Genomic DNA, 18,310 nt, shown 5'->3' with positions numbered 1-18,310 from the left:
ATTTATCTGAGAGTGAGAGCAAGCACAAGTGGGGTTAGGGGCAGAGGAAAAGGAAGAAGCAGCAGCAGACACTCCACGCTGAGCAGGGATCCCGATGCGGGGATGCGGGGCTTGATCCCAGGGCCCTGAGATCATGACCTGAGCTGAAAGCAGATGCTTAACTGACTGAGCCACCCAGGCGCCCCTCCATTCAAATTTTCTTAGGTAGATCTCAAGCAATGTCTGAGGTCTCTCCAAAACCACCCAAAGGAAGGAGGAATTTAATGGAAGTCAGGGCAGGAAGAAACAGCAGACTTAACTGATTTAGTTAAGTAGCTTACACGAATTTTACAAAAGAATATGGCTGTGTGTACATATTAGTCTCTATCAAAGCCTTGGTGTGACCTCCATCTGTAAGGGAGCCTGAAGCCTGAAGTCAGGTGGACCCACATCCAATCTGCCCCCTTCTTCTTGCCTTCCTTCCTGTTCGCTAATCTCGAACGTAGCAGACAATTACCCCCTGCCTAATTCAGGCCCCTTAGGAACCTTACTTTTCTGACCTAAGCACTTTTACAATTTATGGTCACATACATACTGTTTTTCTCTTTGCTTCCAAAACTTGGATTTCATGGTGGTGCAAGCCACCAGAAAAGATAATTGCTTGAGTGTGATAATGGTGACTGACAATTTCATCTCTAAACTATTTATCAGTTCACACTCCATGTATCAGGAATCAAGAGAACATGACACCTCTGTCAGTAAAACAAAAGAATCTCGTGACAGCATTTCAATTGAATTTTTCACCTGGCACTCACCACATTAGCACTCCGTTAAAATAACTCCATTCATTATTCCAAAACAAGAAAAAAGCAAAACACAAAAATGGATGCTCTAGACAATGTAAATGAAATTATATACATATATTAAAAAAGCTAATACCTCACCTGATCCCAGGTTTTTGCTGCCTTCAAAATAACCTGTCTTGGTTTATTATAACTTTTTTAGTGTTTCTGACAATAAGTCAATCCCAGGTCATTCTTTTATACGAGTTATTCTTTTCAGCAGAGAATGACTATTGTGCAGAACAGTAAGCAAAATATGTCAATCTCGAAGTTCAACTGAAAGTGTCTCTCATTTACTTCTAAACCTAAATTCTAGGTAAACCTTCAGTTGGCTTAATTGCCACTCTCATATTTTAAGGTCAGATTTCTGATGGTTTGGGTAACTTCTCCAAAGTTGTCTAAAACGTAGGCCATCCCTGGTCTCCAAGATTCCCTCCTTTTTTATTTCCAAAAACATTTCTTAGCCTTCAGGTGACAGTGGAGTGTCAAAGTCTAAGGCCAGACTAGGGAGTGTTTCCATTTTGGTTCTGCCATGACTGGTGGTAGGATTTAGGCAAATTGCTCAAATCCTCTGAGCTTGTTTTCTAGTTTATAAATTGCAGATAATAACACTGTGTTTTATATAGAGTAATTGTGTGGATTAAATGAGCTGATATACATAACTTAGCACATTGACTGGCAAGAAAGTATAATCCCTTCCCATTATTTTTTCCTATTTGTATTTCTCATTATAATTGTCACTTTGCTCTGAGAAAGAGCACTGGAGAGGGGCATAATGAGAATGGAAAAACATTCAGCCTGTCCGAGGACTGATCCCAGCTTCTTACTTCAACCAGCTGGGCTGGGTCACTCCAACACAAGTGCTTTCTATCACTCTACCACTTTAGTTTGAAAGACATGGCCTCTGTCTCTGCAGCTCTTCACATATATCTTCTTCCAAATATATGCTCTTCTAAAAGAATAAGTGCAAAGGCAAAAAATAAATTTAGCCCATCAAGCTGTATTGAAAATGCTATATCAATTTTTTAAGAAAGAAAAATACAAAAACTTTCAAAATAGAGATCTGAAGATAGTTCTCATAAAAAAAAAAAATGTGTTCTGGTAAAAGCCCTAATAAGTCTGAATAATGCCCTTCATACACTAGACAACTTCATCATCAAAAATTTACCGAATGCCTACTCAATGCCAAACACTCGTGGATTCTGGAAATACAAAAAGGTGAATGACAAGGCACCTGTTCCACAGGAACACGCTGTCCAATTGGGGACACAGGGCAACACATGAAAAGGCACCCTAAAGTCTAGAAAATATGGAACCAACTAGACAGACACAAAGTGCCTCAGCAGAGGAGAAGATAAAGCAGTTGCAGGGCCACCAGTATAATTTCTACACAACATTGTGTATAAAACATGAAGACTCGAAACCTCAGACTTTGAAAGTATCCGTAGTGACTACTTACGAGGCCAACATCAGCACAGGGATCTTTGGCTCCTCGGAGGCGTCGTGGGTCTTAGTCACTCCTGCTGTCCCCATGAGCCCACCTCATCCCAGTGCTGATTCAGATGGCCAGACTCTGGTCTCTGAATGGGATCACAGCGGAACACTCATGGGGTAAAAGTCACACACTTGCACAATCTGGCCCTTCACTTCTCTTTAGATGCGGTCATCGCAGGAAGAAGAGGAAAAGACTGGCTAGCTGTCCCTCAATCTTTGCCATTCGGGACTCTCTCACTTCTAGGAGTGTGGGGAAGTAAGGCTAAGCTTAGAACCTGACTGCCCCAGCAGAAAGCGTGGTCCTTCTCTCCCTTCCTCTCTTTATCTGCTCTCCTTCTCTTCCGCAAGGGGACTCACCGGCAGCCCAGGCAGGTCCAGGGAGGGCACATGATGGCACTGGGATAGAACACCTGTCTCCAGCTGTCCTTATGTCTCACACCTTGGCACTGGTTAATGGAATTTTCACGACTTGTAAGAATGGTGTGGCTTGGATATTGGGGTAGAAATGGTCAGAACAAGTCTTTTGGCCTTCTTGGCTTCCAGACCTTCTAAGCCATCCCAGGATATGTAGATTGGAGATTTCCTGTGGATTCCTGGTTGGTTCTCTCTTGTCTTGCTTTGGAGATTGGGAGTGACATCCTAGCAGGTGTTATGGTGTGATGTCACTGTGCTGAATTGGTCAGTTTATCCGACACATATGCTCTCTTTGAAAAACGATGACCAAGACAGGAAAGAATTTGAACATTTATGAATCCTCTGGCCAAAAGCCATCCAAATATCATATTGACATCAATTCTTAACAGCACTCATTCCTTTATTTTGAATAGCTCTGCCTAGAAGGCATAAGAACAAGTAAATAGGAATACTACCCTCTGTCATAAATACGTCTTTTCTTTGAGTTTTCAAAACAGGAGCAAGTAGTTGGGGGGCAGAGTTGACTCCCAGTCTCTCTGAATAGGAGGAGCACAGAAGCCAAAAGACAGATGCCTTTTTATTTCTAATGATTACATACTGGCCAGTCACACAGGAATTTCTTCACCTTCAATTTTAGCAACAAAAATAGCTATATTCCCCTGAAAGATCATGTTCACTTTAATATGCAAGATAAAAAAAAGAGAAAAAAAGTGGTGGCTGTTAATTCTAGTCAGGTGCATTTAGGACAGGAGAAAGAAAAATAGGAAGCAGGGGCAGGTTGGTGGCAGTAGATCAAGTCTAGCCCCCTCCTAGCTGGCCCTGGGGGTGGTTTCTGAACCTAATTTTGGCTGTCCTCACAATCTTTAGAATGTGAGGAATTTAACATCTCTTGTGCTCAGTTTCTGGCCTGCATTGAAAATTTAAGACAATAGGAAAAGTCTCACTTAACAACCTATGAAATTTGTACACCCGCTCCAAATTCTGGAAAATGTCAGTAAAACCAGCAATATCTAAGATAAACTCTGGAAATGCCAAAATAATCAATGAAATATCATAATCATTAAAGTTTCCTTCACAGTTGGAAAATTATCAAACCTCTTTGCCACAAGCAGTTCTGATTTTATTCTCAAAGGTCTCTATTAAAAATATGTATATAGAATATATTTATAGCTGTGCATCACACTCAGAGGACGTGCCAAATAGATATGCCTACCCAGAGAAATGGTAATATTCACAAGTCAGTTATTGACTTTCCCTTTAAACTCTCTAGGCTGGCTATTTGTCATTTGGCTCACAGCTTTCTGGAATCTCCTCTGTATGGCAGGATGGCTGGGAGCCTGTAAACCACATCTCACAGACTTCCTTGCCAGCTGCTTTCTAGTGGGTCCTGCCAATGGGAGGCACTGTTACAGGCTTGATTTTTTTTTTTTTTTCAAGGAGAGAGGCAGGGCACCTGCAGGCTGTGGAGTCAGGCGGTGTAATTGCTCAGCAAAGGCAGAGATTGTGCTCCATTTGCCCCAGCAGCGCAGTGTTCATGAGCTCTGGCTCCAGAAGCAGTGGCTGCTACAGCCTCTGAAGCAAGAGACCGTGAGCCCCTGGGTTCCTGCAGCATAGAGGCTGTGGGCTCCTAACTGCCAGCACAGGGTGGTGATCGTCGGAACAGCAGTGAGCAGCGGTCGTACCCCAGCTGACTCCGCAGCACAGCAATCCTGGGCTCTGGGCAACCCCATTTCCTCTGCTGCTCCTCCAGCCACACAGGTGGTGGGTGGGTAACCTCAGCTTTCCCTCCTCACTCCTTCAGTCTTTCCAACTATTTCAAAACCAATTTTCATGTTTTCCTAGTCCATTCATCCTGAATGAACACTTAATAGCACACCACTGTCTCTCTTCATATCAATGAATCAAAAGAAAACACAAGGATGTACTTTTGCTAATTTTTCATATAGGTATATATGTAACGTGATGAATGCTGAAAATCATATGATTTAAAAATAAGACGGCAGGATTAGTACATCTCTAAAGTGAAAAACGTTAGAAAGCTAGAGAATGCAGGTTAAATATGATAGAATAAACACATACATTCAACCTTGAAATACCTCATCTAAGGTATAAAACCACAAAGACAAAGAAAGAGGAAGAGGGAATGAGACAACGAGGACAATAGATGAATATGAAAACGCCACTTTGTAAGACAGAAATGTCATGGCTAGTGGAATCTGGCTAACAGCACTCAGAAAGCTGAATCCGAAGATTCAAGCAACAAATCATTGGAAAGTCTCAATAATATATAAATATATATAATATCAGAAATCCATGTAGCTTCAGACTGAAAAACTGTAATAGCAAATCAACAGAAATTAAAGTAACACTTTAAATTCTAAGAGAAAGTTATTTCTAACCTAAAACTCTACCTTCAGCGCTACTTTAATCAAAAGTAAATGTAGAATTAAAATATTCTCAATATGTAAGATCTCCAAAAATTTTATCTTGTATGCAGCCTTTGTAAACACACACACACACACACACACACACACACACACAAAATCCTAGATGTGCTCCATCAAGACAAAGAAATCGACCAAGAAAGGGGAAGACAAAATCTAAGAAATAAGAAATTCAATTCAGGAGGAAAGAAAAAAGAAAGGAAATTCCTAGCAATGACTGCCTAGAATATCAGCTAGAGTCCTTGGCCTAGAAAGCAAAGAATCTTGATTGGCAAAGGAAGATAATGGGCTCAGGAAAGGCAAAGAAACAGAGAGAGAGAGAGGAGCAGAAAGAATGAGAGGGAAAGGAGGGAGGGATGGAAGGAAGGAGGGGGGGAAGGAAAAGCCTGAAGAAAAGGAAGGAAAGAAGGAAGAAAGAAAGGGGGAAAGAAAGGGAAGGAAGAAAGACATGGAAGGAAGGAAAGATGGAAGAAAGGAAGGGAGAAAGGAACCTAGAAATTATATATTCAAAGGCATGAAATTAATTGCTGCTTCTCCCTCTGCCCATGTCTCTGTCTCTGTCTCCCTCTCTCTCTGTGTGCGTCTCTCATGAATAAATAAATAAAATCTTAAAAAAAAAAAAAGCTGTTTTATAGTCTGTGAAAAAGTTTGGGGCTAAAATAGTCATAGGGATCTAGATAACCAAACAACATAACAAAAATTTGTGTAAAGAGGAGAAATGTAATCAGAGTGTAATACAGATATAAACTATAAATACTGATGTATCAGGAAAACATGATATAACTCTAATGGGAGAATGGGAGGAAAAACAAGTGTATGCATCAACATTAGGGCTAAGGAGGCTTTGCAAAAGAGATAATCCTAAACTTCCAGTGAAGGAAGCTAATAGATAATTTGTAAAATTAAAAACAAAAATACTGAACTATCAATAAAGTATAGCATGAGAAACAGGGATGTAAATACCAGATTAAGCAGCTAAAAAAGATCAAAAATAAAAGTTTGCTTGAGGAGAATGAGAAGGGGCTAGGGGTTTGCTTCTATCTGTTTGCTTGTTTGTTTGTCTTTAAGCTTTTACTGTTTGGATTTTAAATTTAAGCACAAGTATTACTCTGAGAATATAACTAAATTTTTTAAAATTAAGTAAAAGATAAGGAGTTTGGGTAATGTTATATGCATGCAGTACTCTAAACAACAATAAATTGGAACATATGAAAATCAAGTTATATTTTCCTTAATGAAATTAAAGATTAACACATTCCTTGCCATCTTTATGCACTACTAATGTACTTTGCGATTTTTCACCATGTGCAAAAATAAACTTCACCCAACATCAGGTAACACTTCCACAAATTATGAATCAACTGGATGTCAACTTAGTTTGGTTACTAAAAAATTCCATTAGGTCCTGTTCTGATTATTATTACTACATAATGAATCATCCCAAAACACAGTAGTTTAAAGCAATACTAATATTATTATTTCCCTCAGTTTTGGGGTTCTTGCTTGAGGTCTTTCATGCAGTCACATCCAGATAACCCAGGTGGCTGAAGCCAGAGAAACCCCAAAGGCTCCCTCACACACAGATGTGCTGTTGATGCTGGCTGCTGTCTGTCTGGGACCTCACCTGAGGCCGTCAGCCAAAACACCTATTCACAGCCTTCCCATGTAGTCAGGCTTCCCCACAGCATGGTAGTTGGGTTTTAACGATGAACATCCCAAGTGGACAGGCAGGAGCTTTATTATCTTTAATGACCTAGACTCAGAATTCATAGAGAATTATTTCCTCAATAGTCCAAATCCCCTCAGAATCCAAAGGAAAAGAAAATAGACTGCCACTTCTCAACAAGAGGAGTGCCAATGTCACAGTGTAAGTACAGCATGTGAGAAAGGGGATTTTTTTTATTTTACAGCTATTTTAGAATAATTTACCATAGGTCTCTTTGTTCCAATATAGAAAAATCTACATTCACATGATGTTGAACGATGAGTAACTATCTTCAAAAAGAGACATGCTTACACCATCAGATTTTTCACTGGGACATGTATGCTTTGGGGGTATGAATAATTTTTAGGAAATAATCTTCAGAACCCAAGTTTCACATGTACTCTTTCCAAAATTTGACTGCCTAAGAATATTCATGCCAGTTGTTCCTTTTAAAAGAGAGGCATGCCTATCATCCATTTTACCATCTTACTAATGGTACGTTGACCCTAAGTGTAAAAATCTCCAGAGCTGCAAACAATAGGACAATTAAAAATATCAGTCTTGGTATTGAGAAAATAAATGACTAATAACTGAGTCATAAAATCTGGAATCGGTTTCGATTCTTTGCCTTTAACAAAATTGAAAGTAGACCTAATTAAGATGACAGCTGGTAGATCATTAAAAATAATTTTTGATGATAGATAACTATGTGATTTTGGCATATAACTTGGAAGGAGTTCAAATATTTGAGTGACATTGCTAAAACAAAACTCTTTCCATTCTCATCTACTTATTTATGGGAATATGTTTTCTCAGATCTTACATCCATAAAAACAAAAATAGAAGAGACTGATGCTGAGCTTTGTCTCATCTAGCAATAAGTAATATGCATTCACAGATACATACATTTATTGAACAAAAAATAGCCCAACTATTTGAATAATGGATACATTTTTTAATAAATTTTATCTTTATGTTTATCTAAATGTACAATTATTTATGTTGTTTAAGTTAATTCTGTATTGACTTGTGTAATGAAAATCAATTCAGAAGAAATTTTAACACAATCTTATAGTTACAAATTTTTAATTACTTTTCAATCTACATATCTTTTTTTATGGCAGGAAAAAAGTGATTACTAAAAGACTTTCAGGCAGAAAAAAAATGTATTAAACTAGGATAAAATTTTATTGGAAAAGTGCTATAGAAATAGTTCAGAGGGGAAAAAATAAATGAAGAATTTCTGACTATTAAAATGAGTTTGTTCATATATTTTTATATGGATTATGGCAGGAATCAAATGGATATATCTCAAAGACAATGAAATTTTTATGTTAATGTTCACAATTTTCTGTAAACTATATATTTTACAACTAGTTAAGCTTATGATGAGAAATTTTAGAGGTCAACAAAATTTGTGAGATGGGATGTAAGTTTCAAAGTTGACTTGAGACCATCAATTTAGAATCTTAAAATACCCTCCAAAATAATATGAAACCTGAGTGAGCCTAATTTAACAGCAAGTATTTTGCATAGAGTTATTTTTGTTGTTAGCCGAAAGAAGGAGCCTCTGAACATTTTCATATCCTGTTCAACTATACAGTTGTTTTTACTGTACATTATGTGTGTAACTGTGAGGCAAGTCCACAGCACAACAAAAGAAGAGAATCTTGTGTTATTAAACACGGTAAGAAATTAGTATGGTTGAACTATGTCCAAGACTAATTAATTAGAGCTGAGATTTCTGGTTTTACCTAGAACTATTTTTTTTTTACATACATGAAGGAACATACCTAGAAATTAAAAATCTACATTGTTACATTTTTGGGGAGTGTGGAGTATATTGAAATACAGAAAGAAATGCTTGTTCATTTCTTTTGAAGATTACTGGTGACATGTACTGAATACAAGATGTGAAAATCCAGATACGTGCTCTTTGCTCTTTTTTTTTTTTTAATTTTTTTATTTATTTATGATAGTCACAGAGAGAGAGAGAGGCAGAGACACAGGCAGAGGGAGAAGCAGGCTCCATGCACCGGGAGCCTGATGTGGGATTCGATCCCGGGTCTCCAGGATCGTGCCCTGGGCCAAAGGCAGGCGCCAAACTGCTGCGCCACCCAGGGATCCCGCTCTTTGCTCTTTTATTCAGTGCCTCAGTGCCCACCAATAACAAGTTTGAAATAATCTTAATGGTATCATACATCCCAAGGCTCATGATGGTTCCTGGCACAGTGTAGATGTTCGGTATCTGTTTGTTGAATTATTGAGTGAATGAAAGAACTGGGATTCATTCATTTAATGAGGTGGTCAGCAAGCCTTTTCCAGTTTCAGAAAATTTTTATTGAAGTGAAAATTTACATTTGAGTTATATCATATGAGTGGTGGTTCCCAAAAGTCAGCCCATAATCTGACTGCATCAGTGTCACCCAGAGGATGTGTTATAAATTTAACTTCCTGTACCCATACCCCATATTACTAAATTACATATTTGAGGGGGGCGAGGTCTGGGATTCTTCATGTTTAATAGGCTCCCCAGTTGATTGTCATACACATCATTGACAGGATGCAGGAGAATCAGTTTTGGAAACAAGAAAAAACAGGGTAGATTCATTCGGAGAATGAGAAGGCAGAAAATGTAGGCAGTCTTAGGGGGAAAAAATAGTCTGGTCAGGGCACCAGTGCTAGAAATGAAACATCTGTCACTGTGTTCAAAGTTCAAATTTGAGAGAGAAGGTGGCAGGTCTATCTTGGGTCATGTTGGTATCCCATTTAGGATGGGGTCGGACAGGGCCATGATTAGGAACTAGCTCCACTAGGCCACATCTAGTAGAGAAGAGGGTTTCTCATAAACATAAATCACAATGCTGCCAGAAATCAGAAAAGTTGTTTAGCCAAAAAAATTTACAAATACTGTACACAATGAGATGAGATACCTCCTAAAATAACATGTACCATGTCAACAGAGAGCCAAACACTGGATTATTACTCAACCAGAACATTATAGAAAAGAATTCCTATTATCGAGAGCAAGTGGATAACCTTGAATTTTTTCTCCCATTCTGAGTCTGTGGCTCTGTATTACTAATTGAATTCTAAAGTCATCTAGCTCATTTTTTAAAAATTAGTCAAGCACTGTTTAGAACCCTCTAGAAAAACTAAAGAATTGACTACATTTGTAACTTGATGCTACATATTTTAAATTGTGTCTAATGAGAGAATACTAGATAATGTCTATCGTAGGGAAGAGTAATCAATAATCATCTGCTCAGCTCCTGATTCCTTTAGCCATCCTGACCTCTTCCACTCATCATGTGTCCACTGTTCTATAAAGAAAAACCTCAATCATCTCATCCTCTAGCATTGTCAGATGAAGAAATTGTCAAGGAACTATGTGTTCATTCCCAATGGCTTTTGCTTTTTTCCTATCTTATTTTTTGGTTAAAATTTTTTTGGCCTGGGGTGCCTGGGTGGCTCTCAGTTAAGGATCCATCTCTTGGTCTCAGCTCAGATCTTGAGCTCAGGGTCATGATTCAAGCCCCATGTGGACTCCATGCTGGGTATGGAGTGAGTGAGTGAGTAAATAAATAAATAAATAAATATTTTTGACCTAATTTTTGGCTGTGCAAATCTAATGTCCCCTTTTTCCTCTTAACTCTACAGATTTAAGGTTCATATTTGCCAGTTTCTTTGGCTCACAGAATCCTCATAGTCTTGAATAAGAATTGACTACATCTCATCATTCTAGAACCTAATTAATAACTCCCTTTCTCCAGCTTTGTTCATGTTGGTTGGATTATCATAGAATCAGGTAAGTTGAAATATGTTCATAAATCTGTTATGTGGCTGAATATAAAAATGCTCCCTGCTTATTCAGGAAGTAAACATTGACAAAATATCCAAATAATTAAATAACTGCATACCCACATCATTTTTCAGGAATTTAAATGTATATGTGTTCAGCTTTTCTGACTCATGTCATTATTCTTTCAGTGATAGAATGGACATGGTACACTGCTCTGTGAAGAATACCTCATTACCTTTCACAGTTCTCTGAATTTCATAGTGTTGCCTAAAAATATATTTTCACTAGAAGAACCTAGAAAAACAGCACTCAAGAGAGTTGTGCTTTCCATTACATTGATCTTAGTCAGTAGACTCCAATGTGTGATTGAGTTGCATACTGCTAATAAATTAACAAACATTACATCTGTTCTCACCTACATTTTAGTCTTTCATCTGGGTGCTAATATTTAATGTTAAGCTAATACAAGAGTTGCTTTCCCTCACTTTGGCTTGTTTTGGATTATATTCTTTAATACATTTACCAATGACCAATCTGTTAAAAAAAATACACACATGCTGATGATCTATGTAACATATCCAGGAAAATACATTTATTTCTAGCAAGAAAAATATTATATATGCAATGACTCAATTCTTAGATTCTGAAAACCAATTTTTTGGCAATATAATCAGATAGTGGTTGGCAGCTTTTATTGGTGCCCAAAAAAAGTCAAATGTAAGACAGACCTGTAATAAAAGTTCGCTGGCTATTCCCCTAAACCTATTCATACAGTGAGGTAATATTGGTTCAAGCAAATAAGAAAAAGATAGGGATGCCTGGGTGGCTCGGTGGTGGAGTATCTGCCTTCGGCTCAGGGCGTGATCCTGGAGTGCTGGGATTGAGCCCCACCCACATCAGGATCTCTGCATGGAGCCTGTGTCTCTGCCTCTCTCTGTGTCTCTCATGAATAAATGAATAAAATCTTTAAAAAATTTTTAAAAGATAAATGGTGAATTCTTATGCCATGAGATTAACTTCCGAATGTAGACTGGTTCTGATGTAGGCTGGCTGGGTCTAAAAACACCAACGGGGTCTTGCAGGACAAGACAAGAGGATTCTTGGCTTTGCATATGATGAAAATCAAACTCAAGCTAAGAGGAATTGAGAGCAGAGTTTATTGAAGATGTAGAGAGACTGCAGATAAAGAGAATCTGGAAGACTTGGAAAGGAGAAGAGAGAAAATCTCGTCTTTGCTTGGGGCTTGGGGTTTTTATTGAGGATTGTGATCTGGTGTACATGCCTTTTCAGGCATCCAAGAACTGGACAAAACAAGAACAAGTGCTCAGGTGTCCCCCGCTAAATCACTTATGCACTGGAACCAAGGGCCTTGGCATCAAGGTGTTTGGAGTGAGTGGTCTTAGAAAACATGCATGACAACTTCAGCTGGTCAGACATACATTAAGGCAATGTGTAAGGTGGCGGTTCAGGTCCTAGGAAGAAGAGAGGCAGCAAAAAAAAGCAACTCTTCCAGGGGGCCCTTCAGTTTCCCCATCTCAGTTCCAAGTACTAAATTAATCTGATAACTTTGAGAATTACTGATGTTTCAATGCCAAAGTATACATACTCAATATACAGACAATCCTCACCTGGCAGGAATATAGTTCCTGCCTAATAGTTGAAGGATAACAGGAAAGCCTATAGCTAGACTCAAAAGGTAATCAGGGCAGAAGCACTGCAAAAGGACACTGCATTGGTCAGGATTCTCCAGAAAAACTAAATCAAGAGAAGCATGAGATGTATTATAAGGGATAGGCTCACATGATTATGGTGTCTAAGAAGTCCCACCATTTGCAGTCCACAAATTGGAGACCCAGGAAAACCAGTGGTGTAAGTTTTGACATAAGTCTACAGGCCTGAGAACCAGGAGTGTTGATGGTGTGAGTCTCAGTCCAAGGGCAGGAGAAGACTGATGTTTTGGCTCTAACAGGCAGAGAGAATATTCACCCTTCTTCCATCATTTTGTTCTACTCAGGCCCTCAGCAGATTGGATAATGCCCACCCACGGTTAGGGATGGCAATCTGCTTTACTCAATCCTCCAATTCAAATGCTAATCTCTTCCAGACACACCCAGAATCAATATTTAACCAGAGAGCTGGGCAGACGATGGCCCAGTCAAATTGACACACAAAATTAACCATCACAGGTGCTGATCTGATTTGAAGTCCTGGCTGTGACACCATATATGACCTTGAGCCCAGTCTTCTTCATCTGAAAGATGAAAATAATAACACCTCATCCCCAAGATGATGGGGAGAGTAAAGGGAAATAAAATAGATGTAAACATGCCTTGAAAATTTGAAAGTAGTCTAGAAATATAAGGTAGTCTTATTTCTGTTTCCTGTTAGTGCTACACTGTAAGCTACTAAGATATAGTAAGAGGCTTAGAAAGTAGAAATTTAAGACAAATCCTTCGTCAAGTGATTTCATTGGAGAAAACAATATAAATAAGCTTAACAAGTCATTTTAAGCTTTTGGATATAATGGTAGGTAAAATATTAGCAAAGGTATAAAATGAAAACCTTTGCCAAAGAAGCTGTGCTAAAACTGACACACCGCCTATGAGATCTATTTGACGGGAATGCATATAGAGAGGCCAACACAGCACCGCCGGCGCTGTTATGCAAGCAAACTGTCTCAAAAATTAAAATAATCAATTGGAGTTACCATCTCAACACCAGCACCTGGGAAGGTAGCGGAGTGCTGGTCCTGGAGCACCTACATGTTTGGCACATCTCTGTGAGTATCCAGTTAGACAAAGAAAGTATTGCAAAAATAGGAGAAGCAATGGCATATGTCAGTGATAGAAACAAATGTCTAGAGAGAAAGAAAGAATTAGTGATGGAAGTGAGCACACAGAACAGCTCCTACTTTAAAAGCTGTGTGGACTTTAGGCTTCCCAGAAGTCCCAGACCTGTCACTTTCCTAGCTACTATCACTCCTTACACCAAAGCTGTCAGGTTTGAATAATAGAAAACCTTCTGTTGCTTCCTCTGGATACTGAGTTCACAGAGAGGGAGGCAATTTAACTATCCCACCATAGTCCTGGTTCTTTCTTCTCTGACAGATCCAACTTCTACTGAGAGTGATCTTCCAGTGATAAGAAATGAGAATTGGGAAAAAAAAAAAAAAAAAAAAAAAGATTGTCACAGCTTTAAACTCTTTAAGTCTGGTAAAAAGTTAAATAAGGTAAATGACATAATTTGAGTAAAAAGTGATTTCCCCCAAACCATAATTTTCTCCCAAGCTTTCTGGTGGTTCAGACTCTGCAATGTCTTGAGCTCAAGCATGTGCTCTTCTTCAGTTACCCTTGTTGTCTTTACCTGTACAATTTATTAATTGCCATATCTCATTATCTACAGGCACACACTACATACAGTAGCATCTCTTGTCTCTTCCGTTTTAGCCCCTCTGTTAATACTCTAGTTTGTTTTCACATTATGAAATCACTGGAAGAGTGCTCCCACTCGACTCCCCCCTCATGTCTTTCTTTCACTCCCATCTATGCAACACTACCAGTGTAGCTCTCCTGTTCTCACCGCTTTCCAACTGAAAATCCTTCAGGGGCTCTCCTCTGCCTTAAAAATTAAGTTTAAATATCCCACACGAAGGAGTAAGTTGGAAAATACCAAGTGCTGGGGAGGTCATGAAACAACAAGATTCTGCTGGTGTATTGCCAGAACTATTTTGGAAAGTTATTCTCAGAATCTTCTAGAGTGAAACACATGGTTATCCTAAAACTCCAAAATTCCACTTAAATGGGCACTTTGATAAGTAAACAGTGGTGTATTCCTACACTGGAGTACTTACAAAGCAATGAAAATTAATGAACTATACATTCATTCAATAGCATGTATAAATTTCATAACAATATTGAATGAAGTTAGACACAAAATAATTCATGCTATCTAATGACATTATGTAGGATTCAAAAACAGGTGGAGTGCCGGGGTCGCTCAGTCAGTTAAGCATCTGACTTTTGATTTCGATTCAGGTTATGATCTGGGGGTTATGAGATGGAGCCCCAGTGCAGGGAGTCTGCTTGAGATTCTCTCACCCCTGCATTCTCTCTCTCTTTCACACACACACACACACACGAAAGTAAATCTTAAAAAAAAAAAAAAACAAAAACAAAAACAAAAAACAGAATTCAAAAACAGATAGCACTAATACACGGTGTTAGAAGTCAGTGTAGTTTCTTTTAGGGAGAAAGAAAAACGTCATGGTTTTTCTTTCCCCTCATTCCCCCAATCGTCAAGTCTTCATCCACTCCCCTCCCATTTTGTATCTTCTTCCTTTGTCTTCTTACTTATCAGAGGTCAATACTGACATAGAGCCAACAAGATGGGGTGTAGGGAGGGAATTTTTTTTAAGAAAGTGGCTCACGTGGTTATGGATGCTAACAAGTCCCAAGATCTACAGTTGGCAAACTGGAGACCCAGAAGAGCTGACCGTATAGTCCCAGCCCAAAAGCTGACAGGCTCATGATTCAGTAAGAGAAAAATTCGTAACTGATGTAGAAATTGATATGAGAAGTAGGGTATTAGGAGTGACAAATCCTAGAATGAAGAAGTGATTGTCTCCAGGTAGGTAGATGGTGGTAGGATTATGGATGTGTGTGTAACCCAACCCAAGCTATTGACATGTAAGGAGATAGAGCTGGGGCTTCTAGGGAAAAGTTTGGAGTCTTCAAATAGATTTGATAGGTTAAAAATATAATATGTGAAGCCACAAAAAGAAAGCCCAGCTGAGATGAAAATAGCCAAAGGGAAACATAGTCAAGAGACTGCTCCTGGTAATAATTTTTGAGCCTTAAGAAAAAGTCTATCAGTCTGAGTCCAATCAGGAGATAGAAACTACGCAGAAACATAAACATAATAATATAAAGGACTATTAAACTGTGATAAGAGAGAGACTATGAAATATAAGGAAATTTTATATGGCACCCTAGGGCTGAGGAAGACTACCATAGGAAGGACAAACTTGGAAGGAGACCCCCCTCACCAATGCTGGTGTTCAGACCTCCTCAGAGAAGGTACAGTTAGTTTAGCTCCACCATTGCATAGCCCAGAAATTAAATTGGTTTCCCAGACCTGAGCTGCTCTGCAGTTTCTGGGCAATTGAGAAGCAGCCCTATGGAGTGCAGGTGGGCAGCAGGCAGTCAGCAAGCTGTAGAGGGTAGATACCTTCTGGATGCAAAGCTGTCAGAGGGAGCAGAAGCTGGCTCGGTGGGGACCCTCTAGGACCCTCTTTGTGCAGGGACCTGTAAAGGGAAATGGAGCACTGGTGCAGACATTGGGTGCTAATCTATATCCAGTGTGCAGCACAGTGGTAGCTGCCAGCCTGGGAGGTGGCCAGAGGACCACGTTCTGAGGCACACCTTCACCAGATGTCCGCATACCCACACTACTGGCCCATCAAGCAGCAGCTACACAAGGCACAAGAGCCTTTTTCTTCTCTGAGGTCCATGCAGTGCCCTCAACTGAGAATGCTTAACATAAAAGTCTCACTTTAAAGGAGAAACATTAAAGGGGATTGTCTGTTACCATAGAACATATATCCAAGGGTGAATTTGTAGCCTAGAGGCAATAAACTGATAAATGGCACACAAGCTGTAAGTACCAGTCATGAGAACCAAAAAATTCCCTTCTGGTTTTAGACATTTTCTGCAGGATTTTCTAAATGCTGCAACTAAAAAATAGTTCTGTTAGAGGTCCTGTTAGAGGACCTAGCCCTCATATCATCTGTAGCTAAACAAGGTTTATCATTGAGTATGGCATCTTTCCTGCCAGCCTCTCTGCCACATTTCCCATCCAAAATCTTTCTGTCTGGGTCTCATTTTGTTGTTGTTGTTGTTGTTGTTGTTGTTGTTGTTGTTAGAATCCAAAGAGCCAATGTTTTAGTTCAAGTCCAAAGTCAGGAAAAGACTGATGACCCACTTCAGTAGTCAGGTAGGAGGCGCTCCTACTTATTCATGGAAGGTCATTCCTTTTTTCTTCATTTGGGCCTTCAACTCATTGGATAAGACTCACCCCCTTTAGGGAGAGCTATCTGCTCTACTCAAGCTACTGACTGAAATGTTAATCTCATCCAAAAATATCCTCAGAGATGCACTCAGAATAACATTTGACCAAATATCCAAGCACCCCATGGCCCACTCAGATTGACACATAAAGTAAACCATCACAATTGTCATGCCAGTTTTTTTTTATACCCTTATTTCTGGCAAAAAATACTCTATTGATCTTTGAGAGAATTTATAATCCTTTCTTTTCAAGTATATAATTTGTATAGGATTGAACACCTTCCCCTAAAACTCTAAGGATCTTAAAACTAGCTAGATATTCTGTTTGACTACAGTGCTTGGTAGAGAGATGGACAAATAGCACAAACTAAAGGGGATAATGATAATAGTAACTAACAAAACAAATACTACTGTTTTTAACCATCACAATAACCCACTGGAACATATGCTCCTGGAGAAGAGAAGTTTTGACTTTCAACTGGAATTACTAGAGACATGATGAATTGGAATTGCCTTATCTATTATGTTCACAAGGAAAGTTAGCCTGAGAATAGAAGCAACCCGGAGGGGGCTCTTGATGATTGGAGCTCTAAATTATGCTGCATGTGAGCCAGGCTCACCTGTGGAGTTTTCAGTTACAAGTTGGGAGATTTCTTACTTTGATTTAAGATGGTTTGAGTTGGATTTAGGTCACTTGCAACAGCAAAAACTCCTGGCCATTCTAGAATTCTCCATTGAGAACAAAACATGGACCAAGAAGGAGTGACTTATTTTCAGTAAGAAAAAAAGAAATTTAATTAAGCAACCATAATAGTCATAGACTAGGTAAGAAGACAATTGCTCTTGGTGCTTTAAAAAAAAAAAAAAGGAAATAGAACTATCAGGGAGTGGAATTAAGGAAGTGAAAAAATTAGTCAGTAGACTTGGTGATTAAAGCAATTACTTTATGGAGTAGATTCCCAAGGAATTTATAAACGTCCCCAATTAGACAATATTGCCCCTCTAAAAAGTTTGATTTTTAAGATTTACGCTAATTTATCTCTCTTTCTTTAAACATCAGTGATTTTTTCTAACTTCCTCAGTAGTCTTGTCTATATAATGGTAAAGTTGTTTATTTCTCTTTGTTTATAAGTGTTTCCTAGTCCTAGGATTTTATAACCACAAGTTTATTATGAAAAAGTTTTCGTTACTTCAAATCCTTTCTCTGCTATTTGGAAAAAGTATTTAGGGGAAAATTCATGTAAGAAGAGTAAATTCAATTTAACAGAAAAACATGAACCATTGTTGATGAAGTGCTGTGTGTGTGTGTGTGTGCGTGTGTGTGTCTTTGGCCCAAAGGAAGCATCGGACTGGCTCTGGGAGTGGGAGGCAGAGTGAAAAGATGCAGTATCTCTTCCTTTGCCAGCCTGTGTTGGATAAATGGATCATTTTATTGTCAGGCTGGTTGAGGCTGAATGTCAACATTACACAGGAAGGTCCCCAAGGTATGCAGTACATAGGATGCTATTGTAGCTTCTCTTGCTTGATGCCATTAAATGAGCTCACATTCCATAAGATAAAAGTCA

At 38.9% G+C, this 18,310-nt stretch overlaps 1 protein-coding gene across 18 annotated transcripts in view; it reads right to left on the bottom strand.

Annotated features, from left to right (window-relative positions):
• Nucleotides 1-18,310, bottom strand: part of LOC144318267 (uncharacterized) — a 158,306-nt gene that overhangs the window by 117,012 nt on the left and 22,984 nt on the right. Inside the window, exon 4 of one of the 18 annotated variants that reach the window (XR_013384105.1) lies at nucleotides 2,190-3,019. The exons of 16 other annotated variants lie outside the window; for them this stretch is intronic. The gene's annotated coding sequence lies outside the window, so the exon portion shown is untranslated. Of the gene's footprint in view, nucleotides 1-2,189; nucleotides 3,020-15,567; nucleotides 15,984-18,310 lie in introns of those variants that run through there. One more of the 18 variants, XR_013384102.1, reaches the window with a different exon arrangement.

The sequence above is a fragment of the Canis aureus genome, chromosome 8 (assembly GCF_053574225.1).
Source record: "Canis aureus isolate CA01 chromosome 8, VMU_Caureus_v.1.0, whole genome shotgun sequence".
Lineage (NCBI taxonomy): Eukaryota > Metazoa > Chordata > Mammalia > Carnivora > Canidae > Canis > Canis aureus.
This window is presented reverse-complemented; position numbering and strand designations above follow the sequence as displayed.